Source organism: Lygodium microphyllum, chromosome 1, assembly GCF_053477565.2.
Source record: "Lygodium microphyllum isolate KBCC chromosome 1, Lygodium_microphyllum_v1.1.10, whole genome shotgun sequence".
NCBI lineage: Eukaryota > Viridiplantae > Streptophyta > Polypodiopsida > Schizaeales > Lygodiaceae > Lygodium > Lygodium microphyllum.
The window spans coordinates 84,962,203-84,978,459 of record NC_141135.1 but is presented as its reverse complement, the minus strand read 5'-3'; positions in this window follow the sequence as shown (position 1 = coordinate 84,978,459).

Here is a 16,257-nt window from a genome sequence, read left to right as displayed (position 1 = left end):
CAAGAGAGAAGACTTGCACGACATGAAGCAAAAGACTAATTGGGTACAATCTCCCCCATGCCTTGTGTGAGCGCTCCACAAAGCATGTATTTGATATATTATTCATCTCCAAGCTAAAAAATAGCCCAAATTTACAATTAGCATGCTTTAGCTTTTGTGTTTTCTTTTGTCCAACTAAATAATTAAAGCGGTTGGGCGTCCAAAGAGTCGAGTTGTGCCCAAATACAATGTTCAATAACAAATATTTAAATCGTACGTCCATACGCATACAAAATAATAAATAAATGTTAGGTGCTTCAATAAATAAGCGCGTCAAAATAAATATTGGTGCCACACCTAAGATGCGCACCCACCATCAAAATGATAATTTCTTCTAAATAACTTGAATACACGCTATCACCCAGTGCTTCCCAATGCCACCGTTGCCTACTCTATACATCAACTGAAGCATTTACAATCGTTAGAAAATAATAAAATTAAATCGACAAATGTGAATACCTAGCATTATTCGGCTACAAAATAAATAAATTGGTTAGAACTCAATCCTAACCTTGATTTATTACGAGTGCGCACTCTAAACTCATAAACATCCATTAATTCAAATATGTATTTTGCGGAATCACCCGCTATGGAATCACCCACTTGCACATTAAATTCACAAGATGCCCGAAAAGGACAGGCGTCCCCATCAACTTTTCGCACAAGGAATCCACCTTGTGTATGAGCCCTGGAAACAAATATAATTTTACGTAATCCACCGTAAAACCTCACGAAATCCACCGTGGAATATGCCTCCTGGCATCATACCCCCGGGGTGGGATAGCAATTGTCCTCAATTGCTATTAGCTCAATGTGGAGCCAACAGTGAGGGGTAAGCACTTAGTTCACGAGAGTGCATCCATTGGGCCTCTTCAATAGGATGATTTTTAAACTTAACCAAATATCTAGAATATCTATGGCCAGTTCTAGTGGTCAGAAAGTCAGTATCTAGAATAGTTTCAGGTTCAAGGATTTCGGTTTCTTCTTCTAACAAAGGAGGGTTTTCATAGATAGGGTGTATAGATAATTGGCATCTAAAAGGTCGTAATAAACTAATATGAAAAGTATTGTGGATTTTCCAGTGTTGTGGTAATTCTAGTTTAAATGCATTGTCATTGATTTTGTGAATGATCTCGAAAGGTCCATAAAATCTAGGAGCCAACTTTACAACAGGGTCTTTGTCAACATTTTGTAATCTTTGCTTTTCAATGCGTAACCAAACATAATCATCAACTTTGAAACTCATAGCTTTTCTTTTCTTGTTAGCTTGTTTTGTATATGATTACTGGGCTTTCGTAATCATATGTTTAACTTCATCAAAAATAGTAGCATGCATGTTGTCAATATCATCAGCAGTTTGAACTTTGTTTAACAATGATGTAACTAGTGTAAGTAATCTATATCCATAAATGATTTCAAATGGTGATTTTTGTGTAGCTGTATGTGGTGTATTATTGTATACAAACTGAAGTAAGTGTAAATGTGTGTCCCATGTTTGTGGTTTTGAAATTGTGTATGCATGCAAAAGATCTAAAATTGTACTGTTAGTAGCTTTTGTTTGCCCATTTGTTTCAGGATGAAATGCATATGAAAAATCAATCTTTGTTCCTAAATTAGCAAACAAAGTAATCCAAAAATTATTCCAGAATCCAGAATCATGGTAAGAAATAATAACTTTTGGCAAACCACGATTAGTGAAAACAATTTTCAAAAACAATTGAGCAGCTTGAGATGCAGTTAATGTTTTCTTGCATGGAATGAAATATGACTGTTTGCTAAACCTATCGATAATAGTCCAAATCATATCATGATTAGCTTTAGTGTTAGGCAAACCAGTGATAAAATCCATTGAAATCTGTTTTCATGGTCGATTTGGAATTGGTAAAGGCATTAATAAACCATATTGTTTACCATGGTGTCGTTTAACTCTTTGGCAAATTCAACATTCAGATACAAAGTTAGATACATCAGATTCCATGCGTGGCCAATAAAAATCTTCAATCAATGTACACAAAGTAGAAATAATTCCTTTATGGCCTTGATATGGGGGACAATGAATTTCGTGCAAGACAAATGATCGAAATGGAACAGTTACGCATAATCTTTTTTCATAAAACATAAATCCATCAGTGTAAGACAATGAATCAATTGGAATCCAGTTATTTGCAACTAATTTATTTCAATCAGCTTGAAAACTAGGGTCTTGGTCATAGGTATCTTTCATAGGAAGAAGAGAATCAAAAGATATCACAGAGATATTGTGAATAGTCAGTATTCTACTTAAAGCATCGGCAACAACATTCTCTTTTCCAAGTTGATATTGTATGAGTGGATGAAAACTTTGAATAAAAGCAGCCCATTTAATGTGTTGGTCAAATATTTGTGGTTGACTAAGGAGACGCTTAATACTTTGTTGGTCAATTTTGATCATGAATTCAGATCCCATTAAATAGTGTTTCCATTGACGTAAAGCTTGTACTATAGCTAGCAATTCCTTATCATAAGTAGAATACTTAAGTTCAGAGGATTTAAGTTTGCAGCTAGAGTAGGCTATGGGATGGGAATCTTGCATAAGGACTGCTCATATTCTAGATCCACTAGCGTCAGTGACTACTAGGAAAAATGGTCTATTGAAGTCAGATAATTGCAATACAGGAGCGTGAGTTAAAGCATGTTTCAGTAAATCAAAGGACTTTTGTTGATTCTCGGACCAATGATACACAATGCCTTTCTTTAATAATTTTGTCAAATGTAATGCAAGCAATGAAAAATTTCTCACAAATTTTTAGTAAAAGCTAGCAAGACCTAAGAAAGAACATAGTTCCTGCACATTTTTAGGTATCGGCCAATTCAAAATTGCTTCTATCTTTTTAGGGTCAACTTTAATACCTTCAGATGAAACAATATGTCCTAGGTATTCAATTTGTGTTTAGAAAAATTCACTCTTTTCAGGATTAGCATATAATTGATTTTTTTTAAATAATTTGAAAACCAAAGATAAATGTTCATAATTCTTGTTCTCATTCTTACTGAAAACCAATATGTCATCAAAGAAAACAATGGCACAATGCTGATGCTTCAAAAATATGCGATTCATCATACGATTGAATGTGACTGGTGCATTAGTTAAACCAAAAGGCATAACAAGGAATTCATAGTGTCCAAATTGTGTTCTAAATGTAGTTTTGAAAATATTAGATGTGTCCAATCGTACTTGATGGTATCCATATTTAAGATCTATCTTACTAAATATTGCAAACCCTTGTAGTTTGTCCATAAGATCGTCTACCCTAGGGATCAAATATCTATTCTTAACAGTGATTTTATTTAGGGCATGATAATCAATGCACATCCTATAGGTATTGTTTTTCTTCTTCACTAATAGAACAGGTGCACCAAATGGAGAACTACTAGGTCTAGTGAGTCCTCAGGTTAACAATTCTTCAACTTGGACTTGAATTTCTTTCTGTTCAATTTGGTTATGTCTATATGGTGCTTTACATGGTGGTTGTGTTCCTGGAATTATGTCTATTTTGTGATCTTCGGGACGTATAGGTGGTAAGCCAGGTGGTAAGTCAGCAGCAAAACAATCTTGAAATTGTGAAAGAAATTGTGCGTGCCTAGGATGCATTTGATTTTCTTTAACTTCAATTTCATTCACCTATATTAAGTAGGATTTTCCACCTTTTCGTAATGCACGTTTAGCCTATGTATGACTAAGCAATGTAAAATTATCGAAAGTGTGCATACCATGCAATGTGATGTGTTTCCCATTAGAATGAATCTTCATTGAATGCGTGGAATAATCTATATCGGGATTATACTGATGACACCAGGGCATTCCTAAGATAATGTTACTAGATTGCAAAGGCACAACTAAGAAATTTCTACGTTCAACATAATCACCAATTTTTATTTCTAAGTCATTCACTTCTTGTGTTCCATTGTATCTAGTGCCTAAGAATGTAGCCTTGATGCAATAATGAGTAGAAACAGTATGTAATTCCAATTTTTTGAACAATTTTGCAGAAATAAAGTCGTGTGTGCTCCCATCATCATGTAAAACAATCTTTTCTCTACCATGCACAATACATTTTATCATTAATAAAGAATGGGGATTTGGCATATCTAGTAAAGTATATGAAGTAGTACCAATATCGTCATTGTCTTCCGTGAAATTTGGCATTTCTTCATGTTCTTCATCTTTTGTCACTCCCAAATAATTGATGTGAACAGTCAGCTTTTTGGATTGACAATTCGTCGCTAGATGTCCAGGTTGATGACATTTGTAACAGACTCTGTGTTTGGCCTTAAACACATTATTGGTAATAGCGGGAAGTTTAGGAATGTTGGGATTTGGCTGGAAAGATGGCTAACGGTTTGGATTTGTGTTTGATGGTAAAGTAGGGGGTCATGTCTAGGTTTTATGGAATGAAGATGGAAGGAAACGATTTTGATTGAATCTTCGAAAATTTGAATTGAATTGTTTTGAACCAAAGTTACCATTAGTTTGAAATTGTTGTGGTCACTTCTCTCGTCCTCGAATTTTGTCTTCAGTATCATGGGCCAAAGAAATTGCATCTTCGAGAGTCGTTGGCTTGAACATGTTCACCTCTGCATAAAAATGTCCAAGTAAGCCAGACATAAACTTGCGTTTATGGGTTGCCTCAGGTACATCTTCGAGCATTCGAAGTTGCAATAAAGCATTCCAAAAATGCTCGGTATATTGTGAAATAGCCTCATGATCCCTCTGTTGCAGAAGATCCCACTGTTTTATTGCTTTTTCGTGGAATTGGGGTGGAAGATAATTCTGCAAAAATTTCTTTTGGAAATTCTCCCAAGTAGTAGGACAATCAATGCTTTTGCGGACAACAGTCCACCATAGGGATGCTCTGTCCACTAGATGATTAGTAATACACTTAATTTTGTCTTTCTCAACATACTGTTCTTCATAGAAATAATCATCAAATTGACTAATAAGAGCAAGTACAGTCTTTCCATTGCGTGACCCATTGAAAGTACGAAATTTGAAATTTCTTTTACTTATCTTTGTTTCTTTCCGAATAGATTGCGCTTCAAGTGTTGCATCGATCGTACGTTGTATAAGATCTTCAGACTGCGGACCATCTTGGTCGGTAGTAGATCGTTGCAGATTGGCCAATTGACCTTGCAAATTTTGATGTGCTCTTCATTCCTCTTGAAGCTGCATCATAATTAGATCTAGTTTTTGCTCTATCATTGGTTCCGGTAAATCACCTTCGGCCATAAAATCTTCCATGGTTTGATCAGACATCCTGCAAAATTTCAAACAACCTCACACACTCGAAATCTTGTTAGCGGGATGAGGGTAGCTCAAAGTCGAGTTTACAAGGCTTATTTCTATTTTTTTAAATGGATTTTTGCAATATTTCTTCTTTATGGATGCTGCAGTTGATGTCACGGTCTTCTTCCAAGTGGATATTTCATGCGTGTAGTCTGCGTGTAGCAAGATGTTTGCTGGAATTGAACTCTGTCAAACCCCAGGTGTGAACAGGGGCTTGCAGAGAAGTATGAAATTGGTTCGGGAGTGTTGCAATGTGAACAACCTCTATAATAAGATTGGAATTGAATTTTTGAGCCTTTGTAAAGCTTAAAAGCTTTAGACTTTAAGTAATAAATTTTTTAAACTTAAATCGTTGATTTTTTAGGACCTCCGCAGCTTTTGAACGGCGACGGTGGTGATCAGTACATGCTGTCGCTGTCTGCCATTAAAATTTTGGAGATTAAGCTTTATTAAAATATTATTAAGCTTGATAGTCACACTAATTGAAAATTTCTTCTCTTTTTTCTAAGAATAGAAGACTTGATGAAGAAGCTTTCCGCGTAGTCCTCTGCTTGTAGAGGCTGGTCCTTCGCGATCCAACAGCATAGCAGGGGGTTCTTCACCGCCAAGAATGCGCTGGTATTGACGGATTGCCGAGAGACTGACTGTAGAGCTCGATCGTTCTAGGAGCTCCATCTTCACGCAAGATGGTAAGTGATTGGAAGCCCTTGATCTTGGCTTCGCTCTGATACCACTGGTGCTCAGATCGGATGCTGTATGTGTACGTAGCGAGCACCGGAAAGTCCCCAAGAACAAAAGAACTCTACTTTTGCACAAAAAACAAGAGAGAAGACTTGCATGACATGAAGTAAAAGGTTAATTGGGTACAATCTCCTCCCATGCCTTGTGTGAGCACTCCACAAAGCATGTACTTGATATATTATTCATCTCCAAGCTAAAAAAATAGCCCAAATTTACAATTAGCACGCTTCAGCTTTTGTGTTTGCTTTTGTCCAACTAAAGAATTAAAGCGATTGGGCGCCCAAAGAGTCGAGATGTGCCCAAATACAATGTCCAATAACAAATATTTAAATCGTGCATCCATGTGCATACAAAATAATAAATAAATGTTAGGTGCTTCAATAAATAAGTGCGTCAAAATAAATATTGGTGCCACGCCTATCAAAATGATAATTCCTTCTAAATAGCTTGAATACACGCTATCGCCTACTAGTGCTTCCCAACGCCACAGCTGTTTGTTCTACACATCAACTGAAGCATTCACAATTGTTAGAAAATAATAAAATTAAACCAACAAAAGTGAATACCTAGCAGACTTCAGCTACAAAATAAATAAATTGGTTAGAACTCAATCCTAACCTTAATTTATTACGAGTGCGCACTCTAAATTCATAAACGTCCATTAATTTAAATATGTATTTTGCAAAATCATCCGCTATGGAATCACCCTCTTGCATATTAAATTAACAAGACACCCGAAAAGGACAAGCGTCCCCATCAAATTTTCACACAAAGAATCCACCTTGTGTATGAGCCCCGGCAACAAATATAATTTTATGGAATCCACTGTAAAACCTCACGGAATCCACCATGGAATATGCCTCCTGGCATCATGCACATTGTAGAGTGATGATGGGAATGGGATAGTATCTTCATTGATTATTCTCTCTTAAAGGCACTTCATTTTTGAAGGGGGAGATTATTAGGGTAAAGGCTAATGACCAAGGTTAATGGACATTCCTTGTACTAGTACAATCATATATAAGTGAAGATAGTGTAGAATCAGGGTATCTTAGTATCCACCAACAACTTTTATATTCTCTCTCTTTCTCTCCATAGAATCCACATCCCACCATCACTCCCTCCAACAAAACTTGAAAACTTAGTAGGGAGGAAGGGTCAAAATTCACAAATCAATTGCCAATGATAGGAGAGGTACTCACTTTGCACAGTGATAGTTAGATTCCCGTCTAGTTGACATAGAATCTTGGCTTTCATGCAAAGAGAAAGCACATTGAGTGAATCATTTTGCCTTATTATGGACGTTCTTGAGGACAAGTGAATTGATCTTGTTAAGATCCACATAGATGACAACCCTATAGATCTTGCTATGAAGATCTTATCTTCCAAGTGCTTTGCACACTATAAAGTGATGATGGGAATTGGATAGTATCTTCACTTGCTATTCTCTCTTAATCGCAGATTGATCTTTAAGTGGGAGGTTGTTTGTGTAAAGGCTAATGGCCAAATGATAGGTGGGCACCACTTATGCTAGTGTAATTATATATAAGTGAAGATAATGAAGATTGAGTGTATCTTATTATTGACCAAAACTTATTATGTTCTCTCTCTCTCTCTCTCTCTCTCTCTCTCTCTCTCTCTCTCTCTCTCTCTCTCTCTCTCTCTCTCTCTCTCTCTCTCTCTCTCTCTCTCTCTCTCTCTCTCTCTCTCTCTCTCTCTACCCCCCCATGGACTCCACATTCCCCCATCATTCCCTCTCACAAAGATTGATAAGTTAGAGAGGAAGGGCCGAAATTCATGGATTGATTGATAACGTACTAATTCTTGTCCATTGGATCATATTTTTCATTTGAGGAGCTTGTTTGAGTAGGCCAAGCCATAAGACAATAGAATTTATTGTTGATTTGTGAATTTCTATATAAGTAGTAATAAAGTGCTATGAGATTGAATTCTCCAATGACTCTTGATACTTGGATATCATTATATATGATATGGGAGATTATCACTATATAGAAGAGAGTGGTGAGATGAGATGGATACCCAAATGGTTTGTAAAAGTAGGTATAGAATACCATGGATATAAAACAATATTGACTACTTCAACACTTTTTTGCATGTATACACATGTGGTTTTTGAGTTTATCTCTAGAGAACATGGTAATGGTTTATCACTTTCTTGAATATTGGTCACTTAAATACTTCACATTAGATATACTTTTTGCCAATAGAGACAACTCTCAATGAACCTTATGAAAACCAATGTCATCATTTTTCACACAACCACATTGATTTTTGCAAGAGAGAGTGGTCTAGAGAATATGGCCATGTGAATGCGATAGACTCATATGTATACTTGGACATCACTCTTACTAGTATAAGAAGAGAAAATCATCACATGATAATCTAAGCAGAGGGTGTTAGTGCCACATGAGATCATTAGAGCAAAGTTTGTAGTACCTTCCATGCTAGTAGAGAATATATTTTAGACTATCACCTAAAATAACATATTAGATCCATGAACACAAATAAGCTATCATGGCTAACTCTAGAGGATTAAAAGATATTGTTACACATGGTTGGCACATGTCATGATATGTTGCAATACTTTGTTTGTTTTTGGATTATTTGATGGACATGGATGCATCACCATACATTTGGTATAATGAGGACTCCCATACTTTAGAATTTTGAGAGGAGAGAAACTGAGACTTAAGAAAGGATTTGATATACATATGCATATTTGAGAGACTTGCATGAGCCCCATACCTATCAAGATACTAGGCTTAAAGAGCCTTGTGGTTGTTGGTGGAGCCCCGAGAGGAACACCAAGGAAAAGGGGATTCTACTGCAAGAAAATCTATCTTGTAACATCAACAAGCTTTTATTTCATTCTTTTGATGGCCAAAACAAAGAAAACAACAAATCTTCACGTAGCATCATAGTAGATATCTCCCACAGATTTGATAGAATCAATCATAATCTTCAACATCTTCATAGAATCCATCAATAGAACAATGAACATAAAAGAATACACCATTTTTGAATGGAAATCAATCACATAGTATTCATCTTCAATGTCTTCATAGTTTTCTCTCTCAATCTCTCATATACAGTTACACTATTTTGATAGAATTGACTATATATATATATATATACACCATCTCCTCACTACAATACCCAATAATGACTCTCAATAATCCTTCTTAGGTCGTGGATACACCTCCCAAGAGGTATGTCTGATGTGAAGAGGCACCAGAGCCACTACAGTGTCTCTTCATAGCTCACTACTGTCACTGTCACTCCAGTCTTCTCTTCAGTTTTCAGCAGAGCTACTTCTTCCATTTGTTTTAGCTCTTTTGAACTTAGATACATCCTTTCCAAAAGTTAGAAAAAATTCCCAAAGTCACACATACATTCTTCAGAACACTTACAGAAGATCTACAAAACAGTATAGAACAGGAACAGAGCAAAGACGGAGGCTCTACAGAAGGTTTACAGAGGTTTACAGAAGGTCATCAGAGAACATCAAATCCTCACAATTCATACTAAAATCATTCCAAACTATAAAAAACTATTCAATAAGCTTTCAAAATATTTCAACTTTCATCAATCATCAATCCATGCTTCATATAGAAGAAAATCAGAACAAAACAGAAGCTATACAGAAGGTATCAGAACCAATCAGAACCTCAACAGAACCTATCAGAACATCATAGAGCCTCATATTTCCACTAAAAATCATCACGAACTTCCAAAACATAATCAATATCATCCAAAACACTCTCAAACACTTCCATTAACAACCATACATCACTCTAAATCCATCAAAAATCAATCATTCCTTTAGACCGCAAAAACAACAAAAATCAGTCAAAATTTCAGTCTTTTTCCACTCTCAACATATCCCCACACTTAGAAAGGAAGCGTCCTTGCGACCTAAGGAAAAGAAGAATATAAGTTCACTAAAGAGCTCAATTTTGATCTTCTATAGTATCTTCAATAATCTCGTCAAACCATGACTCCAACTTATCACCTATATTTCTAGAAAAGAATACTTCTAAAGGAAAACTTCGTTATTCATTAACACATCTGATAAACAATTGAAAGTCATAAAATTTTTGTAAAGGATATAAGAGGTTCTTCTTCAGCTTTCCATCATAGGCTTGCCATCCATCATCACCATCAATAGTTGAAAAGAGCTCTCAAACAAATTATTCAACCAGCACGAACTCATCACATAAGATTAACCCACAACACACACACACTAAAACACAACCATCTAAATGACACCTCCAAAAAGAGATATATATCATTAAGAATCATCCACAATACATTGCAAAGGCATCAATGAAGGTGATCTCTTTTGAAGGCTGGTGATTACGAAAACGATCCATGGAGAAGGACTCATCCACAAATGTCTTGGGAGGATTTTGAAAGAACTGAAGGCAACACATCCTTTCTAGCAAAACAAGGTATTTGCTAGGTAGAAATAGGGCATGAAAATATAGGACATCTAACTGTTGGGAATCAATGTTCACATTGACATTCATACAAAGCTTTGGAATGGCCTTTTGATCATTATGGGAATGCCTATGCATATATGCTAGATACGAAGCAAAATGAGCCGTCAATCTCACTGAAGGATCTAGAGATTGTGAATATTGGTGAGAAAAATGGAGGTAATTTTGGTATGCTTGACTAGCAGTGGTCCAATCCCCTAGAATTAATGGCCAGTTAATATGTGGTCCCATGAGAGAATCAGTTGAGCTCCATCCTCTTCTTCTCAGAATTTGCTGATCAAATCCTTCGTACCCACTAACCAACTGAGGGGGTTGAGAAATAGAAGTGGCAAGAGATGGAAGTGGAATAAGTAAAAGAGGATGAAGAGATGGGTAGGCAAAATCATAAAAGGAGGAATAAGCTAAAGAAGGAGTGGCTGAAAATTTAAGTGAATCAGTTAAGAAATGTGTCAATTGATAAGCAGCAAAAGTAGAAGGTATATGGATAGATGGAGAAGGGCATGGCGGAGAAGGGGAAAAAACTCAATCTTCAATGAAAGAACAATAAGTAAATATAGAAATTTGAGAAAAATCTTGAGGTTGAAAAAGGATAGATAAGATGGCTGCTGAGTTGGATTTATAAAGGAAAAAATAAGTATCATAGAGATGGGCCATTTTTTGGTAGTACAATAGGCTAGGAACAGAGGGACCTAAAATAGATCGTATATGGTAGGCATCAAAGAAGGATGAATCAAATGAATGGTTCTTGGAAAGATAAGCTAGGAGATCCACCCTCAGTTGGTTAGTGCTCTGCACATAAGTAGAAGTTGTATTTTGACGTTGGTTCAGGACCACATAATCAATCATTGAATGCCATGAAGTGTCATGACAAGTAGCCACTTTAGTAGAATAACACTGGAACATGTCATCTATCCTGAACTCCAAATAGTTGACATATAAGACAGCTTGCAAAACCACATCCCCCACATACCAAGCCAGATCTACATCATCTGAAATCAATAGATCACCTCATAGATACATGTAAGATAGTAACATGGTATCTATCGTCATAGAATCTTCAAAAACCATACGGACAACTTCTGTCAGCAAATCAGAAGACCAAGCCCCACTCCAATCATCCTCTGGAAGAGAGAGATCCATTGTTGAAAGCTTCATATAGAAGGCCAACTTCTGTAACTGATAGTGGACAAAAAAGGAATGGTCCGGAGGAACATACTTTTGAAAGTGCTCAAATGTAGACTATAACAAATCCATCCTGGACTACAATCTTTCCACTTTATCTTGAAACAATGGACATAATGTGGCCTATCTCTGGAGAACTGCCAAGTTCTACTGAGATATAGAAGGAATCATAGGAACGTTGGGGCTTGGAGGAATAGACTGTGACTGCATCAGTTGGGCTTGCAACTACTTAATCTGGGAAGCTTGGGATTCCAATGTATGGTGAGCAGTCTGCAAAGCTGAGAGGTTCGCATCTAAAAGAGACTTAAACTCTTGAGCTTCTTTGGACATTTTCTCTTTCTCTTTCGAAACTCTAGTGACCCTTGACTGAGCTTCTGCTAATTGAATCTTCAAAGAAGATATTTCATCTCTCTAGGTCTCAATCATTTGGGTCTATTGTTTCATCTGCTTAAACAGATCGGCAAGAGTGTCTTTAGCAGAGGCTAACTCTGAGGTTGCCTTATGCAACTAGTCTTTGGATTGCAGCAATTCTTCATAGAAAGAAGCATATAACTGTTGAACACAAGCTGTCACACTGAGAGTTCAATAGAACTCTGGATGTCATTACAAAGGAAAGGAATGGCATCCCTTGACACTAAACTGTTCAGTGAAGGAACTGATATTTCCAAAGAACCCTCTCGATGTGCCCTTAATAAATTGTTGCATGTGAGGTAGGCAGGGAGGTCACTTCCAGAGGTAGCATGAACTATTACTGAAGGAATGGCTGAGAGAGTTTTCTCTGCTACACGCTTTAGGCACTTCCGCAGAATGACCAACGGAGGAGGGGAATCAAGATCCTCTATGTCAATAGGTTCTAAATCCTTTGAAGGTGGAGGGGGAGGAACTGGATCAGATGGAGGAGGGGGGATCATACCCTTCTTAAGGCCGGAATATGTCAAGAAAACATATAAATATGAACCATAAGTGACATTCTCTCTGGTCACTTTGACAAAATGTTGGTCCATCTTCGTAAGTAGGTAAGTACTCCAATCAATGGCAACCCCTTTTAACACCATCCTGGAAGCTATGAAGAGCTCTTTGGACAAATAGTGAGATGGTGTTTTGGCAGGCATAAACCTGTCTTGGAGAAATTGGCAAACTAACTTCCAAAGAGGATCAGTGATCATGGAAAAAGACACTCCTGAAGTGTTAATCACCTTCTTGACATCAAGGACCTCTTTGGTCTGCTTCTATAACAGCTTGAGAATATCATCATTTGAGAATAATTGTCTGGTTGTAACAAAGGGTTCTCCTTTGTAGGGAAGAGATAAAGCCTTCCCTAACCCTCTAGGTGTCAATACCATGAAAGTTCCACGAACCAAGCCCGATTTCTTACTGTATGATGCAAGAAACTCATCACATAAGGATGGATCGTCTGGAATCAATGGGAGTGAAGCAGCCACGAAAGTTGCAAGATATGCTTTCGCTATAGGCTCAAAAGCCAGTAGGGAAGAATAATCCCTACTGATCAATGTGACATACTGGACAGGAGGAGGACCATGAGGTGCCATTCAGATGGAAAACACACACACCACAAACACAGACAATCACAAAGAATGCCTGCAAAACAACCAAATAGCGATAAAAAAGAAATCGATCAAAATAAGCACACACACAGACATAACTAACCAATTGACCACCCCAAATAACCCACATCCTAGAAAAAATTTGGCATGACCCCTACATATATGCGTCCGAAAACTCCATGCGATGCAACAAGCAGGCACCCAAGACCCCGTATTAGGCAAAAAAGAAAAAAAGACTACAAACGGCACCTGTTAATTGTATCACACAAGCAAACCATAATACCTTAAAAACCTAATCAGGACCTAACCATAACTTTGACCAACAATTTCAACTAAGGGGACTATACGTGCCCATCCCACGAAGTATGTTTATTAAAAAGGGGGAAAAAAGTACAGTGAGGGGAATGATTTTAATGAAGGGTTCCTTTTAGGAAATTATTAACAATGGTTGAAATTTTATTAGGTTATAGACCTTAATAAGAAAACGGCGGTTCCTTCTTAAAAAATTAATTACAAATTATTAGGGTGAAGCGATGCTTTAATGAAACCCGGACTGCGATACCCAGACTGAGGTCTCTAAATACAAATTCATTAATTAGAAATTAATGGTGATGTGGAGCGCTTTTTTATCAGCGCGTGCTTTTTTGTAACGACTTGTTCATTTTTTATTAAAATTTAAAGTGCCTCTCAAGTATACATAGCGCGTGCAAAGTGAACGTCGAGTTGATTTTTAAGTTATTAGAAAAATGCGTGTTTAGCGCGAGCGTGCGTGAAAAAGTGAGTTAATAAAGTTCATTTTAACAATTAACTGTGGTTAAGGGATGACCAAAATAAATAAAGCACAAAAAATTGATACCTGGTAGGAATGTGCATGCAAGAGATTGAAGGCATACTGAGTAGTCCCAAATGCAAGGAATCCAGTCAAAAAAGCAAAAACCATTGACTGGAAAAAATAAAGCACCTTAGTGTTTTTGTTTTATTTATTTATTTATTTTCTTTTTTTGTTAAATAAATATTTAAGCAAGATTAAGAGAATCACATGTGGTACAATTAATGTTGATTAGTGTTTGGGTGAAATTGTTATTTTATTTTTATTTTCTTTTTTTAATTGTAATTTAGTTGTGTTTGTATTTTATATATTGTGTGTGTTTTTTTTCTTCGTTCTTTTTCTTCTTCTTCTTTTTAATGATTAAAATGGGATATAAGACACATGAATATGTTCTGAAGTGCAATGGTGGGATTTCAGCAATCCAACAAGTGTCAAAAATGTGTTTGAATTTATCCATGATTTTTCAGCTGATTTTTGGAATTTAAAATGAATTTTCATTAGGTGAGGTATTAAAATTAGGGTTTTGGCTTAGAATACTTTTGCCATTTATGGAAGCATTTTCAATTGAGAAATTATTGGCCAAAGGAGCAAGGGGATTCGTGAAATTTTTTGAAATTTTTCTGGAAGTTTTTCTGAATTTTTACTAATTTTTAATGATTATTACTCATTTTGCATGTATTTTTGAAAGAATTTCGAAGTTTTGAATTTTTTGCAATTTATTTTCTTGAATTAGAAAATAGTGCAAATGATTTCAGCAATGTTTGGAAAATTTTTAGGAATATTTTTGCAATTTACTTGGATTTTAAATAAAATTTAATGAAATTTTAAAGTTTTTTTTTTGAATTTTTTATAAATGTGTTTTTAAGGTTTTTCCGGGTTTTGAAATACCTGTCACTGCATAGGAACGGCTGCTAATGATTGTAGCTACATAGAAACGACTGCTAACGACTGCAACTGCATAAGAATGGTTGCAACCACCGCACGAAGGAGCCAAACGCGCATCCCCGCGCGTGAACGCACATGAACAACACGAACACGTATGTGAAGGCTCGCACGCACTTGCACGTGAACCACGACAGCGGCGAGGGAGAAGGCGGATTGGGGGCAACAGGTGGGGGTCGTAGGAGTAGTGTTCTGTCTCTCTTTTTGTGGTGTTTGGTTTCTTTTTTGTTTCTCTCTGCCTGGGTGTTTGTTGTACGGCGGGGGGCGGGGGAACAGGGGCCAGGAAAATGGGAAGGGCTGCGGGTTTGGATGTTGGGAAAGAGGAGGGGGGGATTGTGGGTTTGGGTATGAGGGAAGGGTGTGAAGGGGGGCTAAGGGGGAAGTGGGGTAATGGGGGGTTAGATCTGGTTAAGGGGGGGTTGGTTAGGTTAAGAAGGGGGGTTTTGGTTAGTAGGGGGGAGGTGGGAGGGATGGTGGGCGGGAGGGGGAGGAGGGAGGGGAGGGTTGGTACGGGAGAAACAAAGAAGAAGAGGAGGAGAAAGAAGGGGAGGAGGTGTAGGAGATGGAGCGCGGTGGTAGAGGGGGCGCGCAGGGCGGCGGAACGACAACGGTGTCCGTTGAGCCAGGCGACGGCGGTGACGGCAGGCGATGGTAGCAGCATCCTTTGCGACGGGTGGCAACGACGACGACAAGCGGCGGCGGAAGGGTGGGGAGTAGGGCGGCCAAAGAATAAGATGGCCGAGGGGGGGAGAGCAGAAGGAGGAGGAGGAGGGAGATTGTAGGGGGGAGGAGGAGGGACAAAGGGTGCAGAGAGAGGGTGGGAGGGTAGAGGGTAAGGTCGGGGAGAGAGAAAGAAGGGAAGAGAGAAAGAAGGAAGAAGAAGGAAGAGATAGAGAGAAGGGGTGGGGGGGGACGCGAGTGGTTGAGGAGAGAAAGGATTTTTTTTTTAATTAATAAAAGAAATAATTTAAAGACTTTAAAACAAATCAATTAACAAAAACCATAATAAGGTTGGGTCGCCCTTGTCCCGCGCGCATGCGTTGGGCGAGGGAAAAAAAATTGCGATGGGGAAACCGGACGGGACAGGAATGTTGACACGCAAGTCGGAGATGCTAC